The sequence below is a fragment of the Mustelus asterias genome, chromosome 9 (genome assembly GCF_964213995.1).
Source record: "Mustelus asterias chromosome 9, sMusAst1.hap1.1, whole genome shotgun sequence".
NCBI lineage: Eukaryota > Metazoa > Chordata > Chondrichthyes > Carcharhiniformes > Triakidae > Mustelus > Mustelus asterias.
The window spans coordinates 41,767,094-41,784,902 of NC_135809.1; the positions used below are offsets into that span (position 1 = coordinate 41,767,094).

General features: G+C 42.5%; 1 protein-coding gene across 2 annotated transcripts in view; it reads right to left on the reverse strand.

The window, feature by feature from the left end:
• Positions 1-17,809, reverse strand: part of erc1b (ELKS/RAB6-interacting/CAST family member 1b) — a 788,812-nt gene that overhangs the window by 97,113 nt on the left and 673,890 nt on the right. The gene's annotated exons all lie outside the window — the stretch shown is intronic.

Consider the following 17,809-nt stretch of genomic DNA (forward strand, 5'->3'; position numbering starts at 1 on the left):
CGAATGTTATGGGCCACTCTTCACCTCAAGGCTGAATGCTGTCCAGACTTGGTGTGTGTGGGCAGACTGTTTCAGTATCTGAGGGGTTGGAAATGATGTTGAACACTGTGCAGTCATTGGCAATCATCCGCACTTCTCACCTCAGATTGATGAAACAGCTGAAAATGGTTGGGTCTCAGACAGTAGTACCCTGAGGAACTCCTGAAAAGGTGGTCTGGGGCTATGATGATTGGGCTCCAATAAGCACAATTCCTTTGTGTTGGATATTACTCCAGCCAGTGGAACTCCCCTCTTAACAGCACTGTCAGTGAAACCTGCACCAGGTGGACAGCAGCAGCTCAGGAAAGTGGCTTTCAACGGCAATTAGGAATGGGCAACAAATGGTGGCCTTGTCAGCTTGTCCACTTCCCATGAAAGATTTTAAAAACACCAAACATATCACCAAAAGTAAGATGGCTCAATCCTCTGTCTTTACCTGACAGGGATGGGAGGAAGGAGAAGAAATATGCACAAACAATTTGTTGAACAATTCTCATTCAACTCATTACAGGCTTTGCCAGTTTAAAAGATCAATCATTGAGCAAGAGCCAAAATAAAATAAACATCCTTCTTAGGTGCAAACAGCTGTTTTCACATGTGTTGCTGACTCCCGAAGTGTTGGCCTCAATCAGCTGGTGGTGACTGAGCTGAAGTCAGCAGATTTTTCTGTTGGATTAGTGGAACTGCATTTCCTGGGTCCAATGAACGCAGTGTGTCAGCACCAGTCCAATGCCTGGAATAATAGCAGCACGTCAGCACTTCACATATGTGCACATATGCACTGGCCAAACTTCACAGCCTTTCTGCACATATAGAATATACAGGCATTTCCAGATGGTTATTTGATGTATGGAATAGAATGTGCAGCCGCACACATGTAGAGCAGCTGCAATATTGAGATAAATGTGGATTGCAGTGCACTTGGGCCACTTCACCAAGACCTCATCTGACAGATAAAAGCAACTAAAGTTGGTCAAAGTTTTGCTGGAGTCTTAAATCTTTTGCAAATTCATCAGTATTAATGCCCACCCCTTTTTCTCTGTCTGAAATCTGATTTACATGAAAAAATCATTCATATTGGCACTCTGACCACATTTCACAAGTCATATTCCTAAACCATATCTAAATCTGGACCTATTTACATTCGGTAAGGGGGAGATTTGGTAAATCTGTTGGTAAATCTTACCAACAAATGGCAGAGTGTTATTTCCAGTGAGAAAAACGACATGTTTCTCTCCAGATCTTATGACAGCCTGCCAAAGAGATTCAAGGGGAGTGTTTCACACCATCATGTAGGGGGGGGCAGGGCATCAACACGCCAGCAAAACCCAGCTGCACTGAGATCGGGGCACCATGTTTAAAGGGCACCACAATCAAAACATGTATCAATTCCTCTCCACCCAACCCACCATTGATGTCTCGGGGGCTCTCCTATCACCCCCGGTCACCACCGATCGGAGCTGGCAACCCCCACCACCACCAATGGCCATCGCCAGCATCCCCAGCTCCTCCATCCGCTTGCCACCACATGCAAGGGAATCCCATCCCCTCCCCCATGAGGCATCCAGTGGGACCCAACCTGGCAGTGCCAACCTGTGCCAAGGGGTAATGGCAGGGAGCATTGCCTGGCTAAGACCCTCTCCCCCTGGAGGCTATACTTACCTTATCATCCCAGAGAGACCCCCATGGCAGGTTCACATCTTGGTGAACCTGTTGTAACCCTGTGCCGACGCGGCATCATGCCATATACCATATACAGCAGGAACTCAATATCTGGCATGGGGATGATGGTTAATGACACTAAAATGTATTCAAATTCATGTAAAGTAGATTCACTGACCCTCCCAGTTGCTAAGGAAATTGAGACTGACAGTGAGAGTGAAAATCAAACTTTTTGGTTGAGACTATATAAAAGGAGACATCGCCATCAGAGCTGTGATGTTGGTAATGAATCCAGTGGTGTAGTACAGGCAGGCTGAAGAAGACAGAGGCGAGACCCAGTTGCTGAGAATAAACAAAGATATAGTTGCTGCAGCTGTTCAGTTATTTGAAGATAACTTTGGTACATTGGTGCAGTTAGGTCAACCAGACCACTGTCAGCAGAGTTGAGGAGATTCTGCAGACGTGTGCCAATTTTGGTGAAGATCATGTCTGTGGAACTCGGGTTGGTTGTGTGCTGCAGTTGACTGTGAGTCAAGTTAGATCCTCAAAGCAGAGCTGAAATGTTCTGTGAAGACGACAGTTTTGAAGGACTTTGTGACTGAGATCGATGACATTTACGCTGAGTGGAAACTGCTGAACTAATTTGTAAGATTTGCTTACTCGTGTCTTGGTTGCATCTGCAACTTAGTATGTAATTTATAGTTTAGAATTGACTGCAATTTGCCTGTTAATTCAAGTTTAAACTTATGTTGCTTTTGGGATTTAGTGTACAGGAAATTATCTAAGGTAGCATTTGCTTTGCTTGACTCTTGTAGAGTAAATATTCTTTTGCGTTAAACTGTGGAATCTTACGATTTCATTCTTTCAGTAAAAATGTAAGGTTTGTTTGTTTTTTACTCATTTGTGGGACATGGGCATCGCTGGCTGGCCAGCATTTATTGCCCATCCCTATTTGCCCTTGAGAAAGCGGTGGTGAGCTGCTTCTTGAATCGCTGCAGTCCATGTGCTGTGGGTTGACCCACAATGCCGTTAGGGAGGGAATTCCAGGATTTTGACCCAGCGGCTGCGAAGGAATGATGATATGTTTCCAAGTCAGGATGGTGAATGGCTTGGAGGGGAACTTGTAGGTGGTGCTCTTCCCATGTATCTGCTGCCCTTGTCCTTCTAGATGGAAGTGGTCATGGGTTTAGAAGATGCTGTCTAAGGATCTTTGGTGAATTGATGTAGTGCATCTTGTAGATAGTACACACTGCTGCTACTGAGCACTGGTGGTGGAGGGAGTGCATGTTTATAGATGTGGTGCCAATCAAGCAGGCTGTTTGTCCTGGATGGTGTCAAGCTTCTTGAGTGTTGTTGGAGCTGCACCCATCCAGGCAAGTGGGGAGTATTCCATCACAATCCTGACTTGTACCTTGTAGATGGTAGATAGGTATTGGAGAGTCAGGAGGCGAGTTACTCGCCGCAGTATTCCTAGCCTCTGACGTGCTCTTGTAGCCACTGTGTTAATGTGGCGAGTCCAGTTGAGATTCTGGTCAATGGTAACCCCAAAGAGGTTGACAGTGGGGGATTTAGTGATGGTAACACCATTGAATGTCAAGGGGCGGTGGTTAGTGTGTCTTTTATTGGTAATGGTCATTGCCTGGCTTTTGTGTGGCGCGAATGTTATTTGCCACTTGTCAGCCCAAGCCTGGATATTTTCCAGATCATGTTGCATTTGAGACATCTGGTTGTCATGAAAGGCACTATATAAATGCAAGTTTTTTATGGCAGGCTGACAAATTTTACCATGAGTACTCCAGATGGGTCCAGTGCTTCATAGAGAACACCAATTCCTTTGATTTGTAGTTTATGCTTCAGCTAATCATAGATTCTGAGGGCTAGATTTTAGACTCTACTACCTGCTAGTTTGAAGGTGAAGGGGCTCATGAAATTCAGCAGGTGAGCGTCCCACCACATACCCGCCTACACCCAACCTTTCTGAAATGTTACAGGGGGCTGTAGTTCCAGATTGATATTCCTTACCCTCAAACCAAAGGTGAAATTCTATCATGTTATGATCAGTCTTGCAAAGAGAATAATCCAGGCAATTACAGGCCGGTGAGCCTGACGTCAGTGATAGGGAAATTATTGGAGAGGGTTCTTCGAGACAGGATTTACTCCCACTTGGAAAGATGATTGATGAGGGTAGGGCAGTGAATGTTGTCTACAAGGATTTCAGTGAGGCCTCTGACAAAATCCCTCATGACAGACTGGTGCAGAAGGTGAAGTTGCATGGGATCAGAGGCGAGCTGGCAAGGTGGATGCAGGACTAGCTCGGTCATAGAACACAGAGGGTAGCAGTGGAAGGGTGCGTTTCTGAATGGAGGGCTGTGACAAGTGGCGTTCCTCAGGGATCAGTGCTGGGACCTCTGCTGTTCGTAATATTTACAAATGATTTGGAGGAAAATGTAGCTGGTTTGATTAGTAAGTTTGCGGACGACACAAAGGTTGGTGGATTTGCAGATAGTGATGAGGACCATCAGGATACAGCAGGATATAGATCGGTTGGAGATTTGGGCGGAGAGATGACAGATGGAGTTTAATCCAGACAAACATGAGGTAATGCATTTTGGAAGATCTAATACAGATAGGAAATACACAGTATTGATAGGCAGAGGGATCTAGGTGTACAGGTACACAGGTCAGTGTGGAAAGTGAAATGCAGGTGAAGAAGGTAGTCAAGAAGGCAAACGGCATGCTTGCCTTCATCGGCCAGGACACTGAGTTTAAAAATTGGCAAGTCATGTTGCAGCTTTATAGAACCTTAGTTAGGCTGCACTTGGAATATAGCGTTCAATTCTGGTCGCCACACTACCAGAAGGATGTGGAGGCTTTGGAGAGGGTACAAAAAAGATTTACCTGGTATGAAGGGCATTAGTTATGAGGAGAGATTGGAGAAACCTGGTTTGTTCTCACTGAAGCGACAGAGGTTGAGGGGCGACCTCAAAGAAGTCTACAAGATTATGAAGGGCATGGACAGAGTGAATAGTCAGAAGCTTTTTCCCAGGGTGGAAGAGTCAATTATTAGGGACATAGGTTGAAGATGTGAGGGCCAAGGTACAAAGGAGATGTATGAGGCAAGTTTTTTTACACAGAGGGTGGTGGGCGCCTGGAACTCGCTGCCGGGGGAGGTAGTGGAAGCAGATACGATAGTGCCTTTTAAGGGGCGTTTTGACAAATAAATGAATAGGGTGGGAATAGAGGGATACGGTCCCCGGAAGGATAGGGGATTTTAGTTCAGTCGGGCAGGAGGGTCAATGTAGACTTGGAAGGTTGAAAGGCCTGTTCCTGTGCTGTAATTTTCTTTGTTCCTTTCTTTACCATGAGGTCATTAATTCTGCCCCATTACACATTACCAGGTCTATTATAGCCTGTTCCTGTTTGGTTGCAGAATGTATTGCTCTAAGAAGGTGTCCCAAATACACTCTGTGAACTCATCCTTCAGGTTATCTTTGCCAATTTGATTTGTTCAATCAATATGAAGATTAAAATTGCCCACATTTATTGTAGTGCCTTTCTTACAAACTCACATTATTTCTTGATGTATACTGTGTCCTACAATACAGCTACTATCAGGGGGCCTATACACTACTCCCACGATTGACTTTGTCTTTCCTTTGTTATTTCTTATCCCCACCTAAACTGATTCCATATCTTGATCCTCCAAACCAAGATCATTTCTCACTGTTACATATTTTCATATACAAGATGACATGAACTTGTATGGCACCATTTTCTTCCAATATACTGTAGCAATATTGTACTAGAAAGATTTCCTTTATCTAAAAAACTTCCAAAGAAAATTCAAGAATGGATTTTCCAAAGAAAATTCAAGAATGAGTGGCTTTTAATGAGAAATAAGGCAGCGTGAATCATTCAATTCCATAACAACAATAAGTGAGTGTTGTGGTGGTGTGACCACCATACGTTTTAGAATGAAATACGCAAGTGGAACGGTTTGACTCATAGATCAAATAAAGCATTGATAAACTCTCCAGGTTGGACGCACAAAAGGTTCACCTTGTGAGTAACAAGAATTTGCAAAAAAGCCACAAACTTGTAAGGATGTTAGATTTCTCATTTTCTCAAATCTTCACGCAAGGTTTTTTTATGATCACAATTTAAGCTGCCAGTTAAAGAGCAATTAAGTCTTACAAATCTTAAATCCAGCGGTTCCTTTGAACTGCGTATAATGAAAAACATTCATTTCACAATTTTGAGGTGAAACACCAGCAATGCTACAATTTCTTTATAGACTGGGTGGTTTTCACTGTCTCTGGGCAGTGAAATTTCTTTTGAACTATGCAGCCACATTAAGACTATGACATTGCTTTCTGTCGGTCTGTCGAAGCCAAACCCACAAAAAGTTTCTCAACCAAAGTGCTTCCTTCCTTTGTCATGTCATTTTTTAAAGCAGATATTCACACAACATGGAACAAAATGCTTTGATTTGACTTATTATTGTCACATATATTGGTATACAGTGAAAAGTATTGTTTCTTGCACACTAAACTGACAAAACATACTGTACACAGGGAAGGAAATGAGAGTGTGCAGAATGTAGTGCTACAGTCATAGCTAGTGTTTAGAGAAAAATCAACTTAATGTGAGAAAGGTCCATTCAAAAGTCTGATGGCAGCAAGGAAGAAGCTGTTTCTGAGTTGCTTGGTACATGTCCTCAGATGTTTGTATTTTTTTCCTAACGGAAGAAGGTGGAAGAGTGTGTGTCCGGGTTGCGTGAGGTCCTTAATTATACTGGCTGCTTTTCCGAGGCTGCGGGAAGTGTAGACAGTGTCAATGGACGGGAGGCTGGTTTGAGTGATGATTGGGCTTCGTTCACGACCCTTCTGTAGTTTCTTGCGGTCTTGGACAGAGCAGGAGCCATACCAAGCTGTGATTCAACCAGAAAGAATGCTTCTATGGTGCATCTGTGGAAGTTGTTGAGAGTTGTAGGGGACATGCCAAATTTCCTTAGTTTCCTGAGAAAGTAGAGGCGTTGGTGGGCTTTCTTAACTATAGTGTCGGCATGGGGGGACCAGGACAGGTTGTTGGAGATCTGGACACCTAAAAACTTGAAACTCTTGACCATTTCTACTTCATTCTCATTGATGTAGACAGGGGCATGCCCACCACTACACTTCCTGAAGTCAATGACTATCTCCTTCGTCTTGTTGACATTGAGGGGGAGATTATTGTTGCCGCACCAGTTCACCAGATTCTCTCTCTCATTCCTGTACTCTGTCTCGTCATTGCTTGAGATCCGTCCCACAATGGTGGTATCATCAGAAAACTTGAAAATCGAGTTGGAGAGGAATTTGGCCATACATTCAGAGGTGTATAAGTAGTAAGGGGCTGAGGACACAGCCTTGCAGAGCACCAATGTCACAGATGATCGGAGAGGAGGTGTTGTTGCCTAATCTTACTGACTACGGTCTGTAGGTTAGGAAGTCTAGGATCCAGTTGCGGAGGGAGGAGGCAAGCCCCAGGCCATGAAGTTTGGAGGTCTCGCAGGAACAATGGTGTGAAAGGCTGAGGTGTAGTGTATGAATAGGAGTCTGACATAGGTGTCTTTGTTATCTAGGTGTTCCAGGGTTGGTCTAGGGTAGAAGGTGGCCCAATACAGGTAGGTTATCTGTAGATGGCAGGAAATAGGGGTAGAACCTAGACTTGCTTGGCATCTCTTCCATTAAAAGAGCACCAGATATCCCAATTGCCTGAGAATGGAGGGGCTGTCAGCATGAATATGTTGGTCTGCCTTTCCTGTCTTCATGATAGCGGTGAGCTTTGGGGGCAATTTCAAGCTCCCCTATAAATTTTCCCTAGCATGCCACACTTAGTCTAGAGGATGAGAGTTGGTGCAGATTTCATATCAAGCTTTCCAAAACTCCTTAAAAGATTTTCTCGCTTGGTAATCTAACTTGATAAGGTATATAAGACCTTGTAATTCAGGCCCTTGTTTTCAGAGAACAAAGAAAATTACAGCACAGGAACAGGCCCTCTGGCCCTCCAAGCCTGCACCGACCATGCTGGCTGACTTAACTAAAACCCCCAACCCTTCCAGGGGCAATATCCCTCTATTCCCATCTCATTCATGCACTTGTCAAGACGCCCCTTAAAAGTTACTACCGTATCCGTTTCCACTACCTCCCCCGGCAACGAGTTCCAGGCACCCATCACTCTCTGTGTAAAAAATCTGCCTCGTACATCTCTTTTAAACCTTGTCCCTCGCACCTTAAACCTATGCCCTGGGAAAAAGCTTCTGACTACCTTAAACCTTCCACCCTGGGAAAAAGCTTCTGACTACCCACTCTGTCCATGCCTCTCATAATCTTGTAGACTTCTATCAGGTCTCCCCTCAACCTCCATCGCTCCAGTGAGAACAAACCAAGTTTCTCCAACCTCTCTTCAAAGCTAATGCCCTCCATACCAGGCAACATCCTGTAAATCTTTTCTGTACTCTCTCCAAAGCCTCCACATCCTTCTGGTAGTATGGCGACCAGAATTGAACATTATATTCCAAGTGCGGCCTAACTAAGGTTCTATAAAGCTGCAACACGACTTGCAATTTTTTAAACTCAACACCCCGGCTGATGAAGGCAAGCATGCTGTATGCCTTCTTGACTACTTTCTTCACCTGCATTGCCACTTTCAGTGACCTGTGTACCTGTACACCCAGATCCCTTTGCCTATCAATACTCTTAAGGGTTCTGCCATTGACTGTATATTTCCTATCTGTATTAGACCTTCCAAAATGCATGACCTCACATTTGTCCGGATTAAACTCCATCTGTCATCTCTCCGCCCAAGTCTCCTCAGGGAATTTTAGTTGTTTTTTTAAATAGGGTCCTTACCAGCTGACAGGGGCCTCTGTCTTCCTTCGTTGGAATGACAGTGCTCCCATTGGACACACTGTGTGGGCACCTATACAGACATGGACCATCTGCCACAAATAATAAAATATTTACACATTAGGCTCCGGTTTCAGTGTGAGAACAGCAGTCCCAGTAATTCAGGACCTTTCTGTTCAAGTGCTCTGTTAGAATACAAACTATGAAAGAAAAACCATTTTGAAGAAAAGTGTCTGCATCGGAAACTGCCTTGAAAAATGCTGAAACCAATTGGACCACAAAGAGCATAGAATCATGGAATCCTAGAATCCTTACAGTGCAGAAGGAGGCCTTTCAACCCATCAAGCCTGCACAGACAACAATCCCAGCCAAGCCCTATCCTGTAACCCCATGTATTTGCCCTTGCTAACCCCCTGACACTAAGGGGTAACTTAACCCGCAATCTTTGGACTGTGGGAGGAAACCGGAGCACCCAGAGGAAACCCATGCAGATAAGAGGAGAATGTGCAAACTGCACACAGACGGGTACCTGAAGCTGGAATTGAACCCGGGTCCCTGGCGCTGTGAGGTAGCAGTGCTAACCACTGTGCAGCCAGCAATCTGATCTATTTTTGTGATGGTGCAGCAGTGCATTATCTGGCTGATAGTATGTGAGGATCGAACATAAGAAAAGATAGAGAGCCAAGACTGCAGAAAAAGAATAAGTAGATATGGAGTACAGAGATAGAAAAGGATAATGAGCGAGACATCCAGAGTAGAAAAAGCCCTTGAGACTAGGCACTGTCAGTGCAGTGCAACTCTTCTAATTATTGCATTTAATTAATTTTTTTACTGTTCACTTATCTCCAAATCTCTTAAAGACTTTTACTAGAGAGAAACAGACAGAAAATGGCATTGGTTAGCTTCATGTAAATATATCCTGCACATAACACACACTCAAATCTCATACTGATCCCATGTAAAACATGCATTTTTATGTATGTTCTGTGTTACTTAGATTTACTCAAACTTTTGTTCATTTTCTGGAACATTGACAACAAATTTTCGTATTGAATCTCAGATTTTTTCCCCCAACATGACTATTTCCAAGTTTCACCAATGCTGCTCAATATCGAGCGGGTAGAGTGTGCACAATTAGTATAAATTGACATGCCCTTCCAATCATTGAATCATTAAGCATCATTATAATGCAAATTAATCACAAAATGCAAAGTTATTATTCAATAAATCTACACCAAAATCACAAGCATTAATCTACTGCACTTTCCAAGACCACCAGTTACCCACTTCGGGGTTCCGAAGTCTGCAGTAAAACATAGCCCAATGTATCTTCAAGTTACTTTTTTGTATTTGTACATAGATCATTGGTTGATATTATCAAGGGCTTCAATAACAGCCTAGAATTATGTTATTATACTTGTAGCATGAAAATTCACAGTGGGTATGACATTCATAGTCACTGTGGTAAAAGTGCAGGTCACATTAAGGCCTCAATTATGACCATCTTCATAAAGCAAAGTTCTTAACTCAAGTGGAGATAGGATTGCTTTAGTCAATGTATTCTGGTGCAGACGTACTGCAGAATGGGTAGCTTATTCCCATGCAGCATTTGCGTAAACTTACAAAGTGCATTTAAAATGTGGTGGGAGTAATGCAATGGTATTTCCAATTTAATTTTCCTCCATCAACAAAGGCAGAAGATCATTTGAAGGAGTGCCCAGTAGGCTTCAGGCCACAAATCTGTGCTATGACTTATGTCAGCACCTTCAGGATAGGAAAGAGGATGATGGAGGAAATTGCAAAAAAATATCAAATTAACTAGACAGGTCTGTAGACCTGGATTGTACAACGAGATTTTTTTGAATTTTTATTCTATTTCATTTGACTTGTCCTTTAAATAACAGGCCATGAGAAGTCTTTGGCAAGTAGGATCAAGGAAAACCCTAAAGCTTTCTATAGGTAAGTCAGGAATAAAAGAATGACTAGGGTAAGATTAGGGCCAGTCAAGGACAGTAGTGGGAAGTTGTGCGTGGAGTCCGAAGAGATAGGAGAAGCGCTAAATGCATATTTTTCGTCAGTATTCACTCAGGAAAAAGACAATGTTGTCGAGGAGAATACTGAGATACAGGCTATTAGACTAGACGGGATTGAGGTTCATAAGGAGGAGGTGTTAGCAATTCTGGAAAGTGTGAAAATAGATAAGTCCCCTGGGCCGGATGGGATTTATCCTAGGATTCTCTGGGAAGCTAGGGAGGAGATTGCAGAACCTTTGGCTTTGATCTTTATGTCATCATTGTCTACAGGAATAGTGCCAGAAGACTGGAGGATAGCAAATGTTGTCCCCTTGTTCAAGAAGGGGAGTAGAGACAACCTTGGTAATTATAGACCAGTGAGCCTTACTTCTGTTGTGGGCAAAGTTTTGGAAAGGATTATAAGAGATAGGATTTATAATCACTTAGAAAGGAATAATTTGATTAGGGATAGTCAACACAGTTTTGTGAAGGGTAGGTCGTGCCTCACAAACCTTATTGAGTTCTTTGAGAACGTGACCAAAGAGGTGGATAAGGGTAAAGCAGTTGATGTGGTGTATATGGATTTCAGTAAAGCGTTTGATAAGGTTCTCCACGGTAAGATATTGCAGAAGATACGGAGGCATGGGATTGAGGGTGATTTAGTGGTTTGGATCAGAAATTGGCTAGCTGTAAGAAGACAGAGGGTGGTGGTTGATGGGAAATGTTCATCCTGGAGTTCAGTTACTAGTGGTGTACCTCAAGGATCTGTACTGGGGCCACTGCTGTTTATCATTTTTATAAATGACCTGGATGAGGGGGTAGAGGGATGGGTTAGTAAATTTGCGGATGACACTAAAGTCGGTGGAGTTGTGGACAGTGCGGAAGGATGTGGCAGGTTACAGAGGGACATAGATAAGCTGCAGAGCTGGGCTGAGAGGTGGCAAATGGAGTTTAATGCGGAAAAGTGAGAGGTGATTCACTTTGGAAGGAGTAACAGGAATACAGAGTACTGGGCTAATGGTAAGATACTTGGTAGTGTGGATGACCAGAGAGATCTCGGTGTCCATGTGCATAGATCCGTAAAAGTTGGCACCCAGGTTGATAGGGTTGTTAAGAAGGCATACGGTGTGTTCGCTTTTATTGGTAGAGGGATTGAGTTTCGGAGCCATGAGGTCATGTTGCAGCTGTACAAAACTCTGGTGCGGCCGCACTTGCAGTATTGCGTACAGTTCTGGTCGCCGCATTATAGGAAGGATGTGGAAGCATTGGAAAGGTTGCAGAGGAGATTTACCAGGATGTTGCCTGGTATGGTGGGAAGGTCTTATGAGGAAAGGCTGAGGGACTTGAGGCTGTTTTCGTTAGTGAGAAGAAGGTTAAGAGGTGACTTAATAGAGGCATATAAGATGATCAGAGGATTAGATAGGGTGGACAGTGAGAGCCTTTTTCCTCGGATGGTGATGGCTAGCACGAGGGGACATCGCTTTAAATTGAGGGGTGATAGATATAGGACAGATGTCAGAGGTAGGTTCTTTACTCAGAGAGTAGTGAGGACGTGGAATGCCCTGCCTGCAACAGTAGTGGACTCGCAAACATTAAGGGCATTTAAATGCTCATTGGATAAACATATGGATGATATTGGAATAGTGTAGGTTAGATGGGCTTTGGATTGGTTTCACAGGTCGGCGCAACATCGAGGGCTGAAGGGCCTGTACTGCGCTGTAATGTTCTATGTTCTATGTTCTGAATACAAATCAGTTATTTTGCATATGTCAACATTGTGATTCCATTAACATCTTAGCAAAATTAAACTGTTTTGGAAAGCTACCACAGCAATCCTTTTCTGTTCAGAATGACAGGCATGGGACACTGCAGGAAAAGTTGGTTCATGCCACCACTACACATGTTTTGCATCTCCGAATCTGCTGTGCAAAATAGCAGACTCAGGACTTTTTTTATTGGCCCCTGAAGGGTGGTTTACAGCATCTAAATTTAGTTTTCCAATCTCCTCTTCAAAAAGTGTTTGTCTTTTAAGTTCCAAATAGGTGTAAACATAAAATCTAACAGTCCTATTTTACTAACCCTCTCTTACCTTGGACAGAAGGAGTGAGCCAGGATTTTATGGAATTTGAGCAGCTTTTCTTTCCCCTTGTGCACCAGTGATCTTTATACAGTTTACAGTATAAACTTTCGAGAAGAGAGGAAGGGTGGCGGTTTTCTTCTCACCCATGTTTTGAGTGCCTGACCATTATCTGAAACCATTACAAAAATTGGGAACCTTTCCACCTTGGGAATTGAGGGGATAAATCTACCTCTTGCTGACACAGCAAAACATTGTGCCACCTGGCAGTCACGTATCATGCACATAGTTAAATAACTTAACCGGTGTGCACAAGAACTCCAAAAACATTTTTTGCTGCAGCAGAATCGTCATGTGATGGAAAGAGACATTTCAATCTATTTTGCATATAATTCTACAATAACTAGATTCAAAATGAAAGGTAATCTCTCACTGAAACCTTCCTTTGAAATGCAATTTTAATCATACCCAGTCACCTCTATCCTTCAGGACACTTTTAACAATGAAATTAAACCACAGCAGGTCAAACATTGATCCTAGATCACTAATTAAATATAACCAGTCATCTCTTGACCAAACCCACTGTGAAGGCATAATTTCAGCATCTTTTGCCTGAAATCGTTATATGTATAAAAATCAAGGGAAACATAAAAGTATAATATTTTTTTTCCTACAGCTGGTCATGAAAGGACAAGCTTGGCAAAACAGTACTGGTAGAATAAATGAGGGGCACATTGCATACAACATCCGAATCCACAATCCCATTCTTGAGTGGGGGAGGGGGAAAACATAGTTAATTTGGACAGAGTAAAAAGGGGCTAATGAAAACCATCTGATGCAGACTGAAAGCATGTACTGTAATCCAGCGCAGTTTCCCTTGTCATCTATGTGCCCTAATCAACCGGCATCTGGTTCCCATTGCAATTCACAAAACAAGACCCAGCTCTGCTGTTAGCATTCACTGACACATGGAAAGTTTGTGTAGATCTGGTTTGTGATAGGTTAAGTAGTAGTCCACTCCTGATCACCTGCTAGGTCCAGATGGCAACCCTGGCTGGATCTCATGCATTTACAACTTAAAACAAACTAGCCAACTTGTATGAACTAACTTATTAAAATAGTTCTTAAGAGCCAATCAATCACTTCTGCGCAATGTTTTATTAGCTTATATCTTAACCCATTTTTATTTGCTTCCTCACTTTAAGAAAGTTGGTGCTACATCAGGATCAGTTTAGAAAAGTGGCCAAACCACCTTCGCCTTGGATTTGTGCGATAGCCACTCATGGTCCTGAGTTGAGGCAGTGTGGGTGCTGTTATTTCTCATGCGTGTTTGGAGCGCCCGACTATCGTCTGAAACCATGGCAAAAAATTGGGAAGCTGCCGCAAGGGGAATTATGGAGATGAATCTACTTCTTGGTGACACAGCAAAACATTGTGCCACTTGGCAATCACATGTGGTATAATAAGACAGCACACACATATTCAAACTACTTCACCAGTGTGCCCAAGAACTTCCAAAAACCTTTTTTGCTGGAACAAAATTATCATGCAATGAAAAGACACATTTCAATCTATTTGGTATACAATTTTACAATGGCCAGATTCAAAATAAAAGATGATCTCTCTCTGCTTAGTTTTAAAATGGAAGGCAGTCAGATTGTTAATGTAATGCAATCCTATGTTACAAACATGCGTGGGGAGCAATGATGTAATAAAACACCTGAACTGGCCACCTTTGTGTCCATCTTTCTTTACAAGTGCCTCCCAATACGTAACAGATTTGGGTGATGAGATGGAATTAGAGTACAAAACTATTGGCAGCAAATGGCACTAAGGACTACGATGAACTAATCAGCTAACTCCCAGTGACCTACCTGCTTGTTTGGAGGTAATTTCACCTGCATCATGCTAAGTCTCACTGTTCTTGACATTGCATGGCAACACTAGTTGAATGGGCAGCTGGAAGGTTCTAGTGTCCATGTGGTTCAACTGCTGATTAGAGTGGCTTTGGGTTCTGCCAAGACTTACATAATGTGGAGATGCCGGCGTTGGACTGGGGTGAACACAGTAAGAAGTCTCACAACACCAGGTTAAAGTCCAACAGGTTTATTTGGTAGCAAATACCATAAGCTTTCGGAGCGCTGCTCCTTCGTCAGATGGAGTGGAAATGTGCTCTCAAACAGGGCACAGACACAAAATCAAGTTACAGAATACTGATTAGAATGCGAATCACTAAAGCCAGCCAGGTCTTAAAGGTACAGACAATGTGGGTGGAGGGAGCATTAAACACAGGTTAAAGAGATGTGTATTGTCTCCAGACAGAACAGCTCGTGAGATTCTGCAAGCCCAGGAGGCAAGCTGTGGGGGTTACTGATAATGTGACATAATGTGACATAATGTGACATTGCTGGGGTAAATGCATGGGATTATGGGGATGGGGCCTCGTTGGGATTGTGGTCGGTGCAGACTCAATGGGCTAAATGGCCTTGTTCTACACTGTAGGATTCTATGATTCTATAGATCCAAAAGTTAGGAACATATGATAGAGTTATGACAGCCATTCAGTTCATGCAATGGAAGAATGTACATGATTTTCTGTGCTGATAGTATTTTAGAACCTGAAAGTTAAAATAAAGAGGTCCATATTCAGAACAATGCAATTCTTGAGTACAAAAATATAACTTTCCTAGAGGCAATTGATCCAGAGGTGCATGGCACACAAACAAATCTTCTTGCTTCCAACCAAGCAAACAATGTTCCTTGCAAACCAATCACCAAGTTGAAGGAACATTTCAATTCCAAGCCACCAGAAATACAGAAAGCAACAAATTTGAAATCAGAAGCTAGAAAAGTAGTGGAACAGTTGGTGAGTGCATTGTGGCACTGAAGGATTTATGATATTGGAGCTTTGGCACATACTTAGCCTGTGCATTTCATGACAGTTTTGCTTGTGGATTGGTGGACAAAAGCATCCAATCAAAGCTATTAAAGAGACAAAGGAATCCAGAGTGTTTCGGCAAAGAGGAGTTAACTCTGTATAGCATTTTACCACGAGCAATCACTCCAATGATAGAGACTTTTGTATAAAGGTGTTGGCAAATCAACATGAGCATTGATATGTCTAACGATTATTTCATTATGAGTAGAGGTATGTATGAGAGCAAATTCAGTGAAGTAGCTCTAACTGAGAGCAGTTAAATTGTAAACCTACTCTGGTGAGGTATTAAAAAACGTGGAGACAAATGGAGAGCAATGTCCAATATAAAGGTGTCCTTTAACTTACTCATTGTTGTACCAAGGCTTCACAAGCTGAAGTTAGACTTGAAGTATGTTTTTCAAGTTGAGATGATGAAAAGTTTGATCAGCTATTGAACAGAATCATAGAATCCCTACAGTGTAGAGGGAGGCCATTTGGCCCATCAAGCCCGCACCGACAACAATCCCACCCAGGCCCTACCCCCGTAACTCCATGTATTTACCCTTCTAATTCTCATAGCACTAAGGGGCAATTTAGCATGGCCAATCAACCTAACCTGCACATCTTTGAAGCGTGGGATGAAACCAGAGCACCCAGAGGAAACCCACGCAGACACAGGGAGAATATGCAAACTCCACACAGACTGTGACCTGAGGTTGGAATTGAACCCAGATCCCCTGGCGCTGTGAGGCAGCACTGCTAACCACTGTGCCAAGTACACATGCAAATCAAGCTTGATGCAAGAAGAGTTTACTGCAATGTTCGGCTGGTTCCTTATCCTCAAATTAATTAATCAGTTAGAATGCTGAAAACCTCTACCTACCCATGGTGCAAATTAAAAAGTACAAAGAACATCTTAAAATTATGTACCACAACTTGAATGTCTTTATTTACGACAGCTTTATTGTTTGTCCAATCCATAAATCCAAAATCCAAGAACTATAGAAGCTACAGGGAAATAGTGTGCTTGCAAAAACTGACTACAGTGTTTGGAGACCCCAATCATAGTGGTGCCCTAATCAAACAAGACTATGTGGGAATGACAAGGTTTCAACCAAGCAGGCAATGAATAATGAGCAGTATCCATTACCGACTTCTCAAAATATGTTTGCGGAGTTAACGGGATAATGACAAAATTGGATTTCTCTCAGGTTTATGCACAGTTTAGTGTGAATTGAGAGCCAACAGTAAATTTCAATAAGCACAGACATGGGTTATATCCCTACACAAAGTTGTCATATGGTGTGATGGCTTCTCTAAAAATCTTCCAAGTTACAATGGATAAGATTTTGCACAGAGTGCCAGATTGCTTGTGCAATCAGGATGATGTGTTGATTGTGACCACAATAGAGGAGAATCTTCAAGTGTTGGATGAAATGTTAAAAAGGCTCAATGATCACAAAATGAAGTTGAAAAGGAGCAAGTGTGCCTTCATGAAATCCAAGGTAGTGTACCTTGGCCTGAAAATCAATGAAAATGGGCAATAAGCGGTGGAAGAGAAGATAGAGGCTACAATCAATATCTCAATGCCAAAAGAAGTGTCTGAACAGAGATTTTTTTCGAGGTATGGTCTAATACTATTCGTGATTTCTGCCTGAGCTTGCAATGCTCCATTACATGGCCTGTTGAAAAAAGATGTTAAATGGGAATGGTGCAAAGCGCAACAAGATGCTTATGATGCATTTAAGAATTACATCACAAATTATGACCTGAAGTAAGCATGTGATACTTCAAACTATGGAGCTGGTGCAGTGATCAGTCATGTCATAGACTGTGGGCAAGAAAAGCCCATATACTTTTACCACAAGTGAACATAACTATATACAGATAGAAAAGGAAGCACTTGAAATACTTTCAGAATAAAAAAGTTTGATCAGTTTTTGTTGAATCGCAACATCACATGAGTAACAGATCATAAATCTTCAGTAAGTATCCCTGGACCAAAGTCTTCAATATCAATGATGATATCATTAAGGATGCAGTAGTGGACTGTACTTTGACAGTACAACTACAATATTGAATAGTGCAGTTTGAAAGAGAATTCTATCACTGGAGTACTATTGCATTTGCCGCATGAGGACTCAGGTGTAGGCTGTGAAAGTGCAATCATCATAGTAGGGGCAGTAGACAATGGCTTTTCAAATTGCAGCTGGAA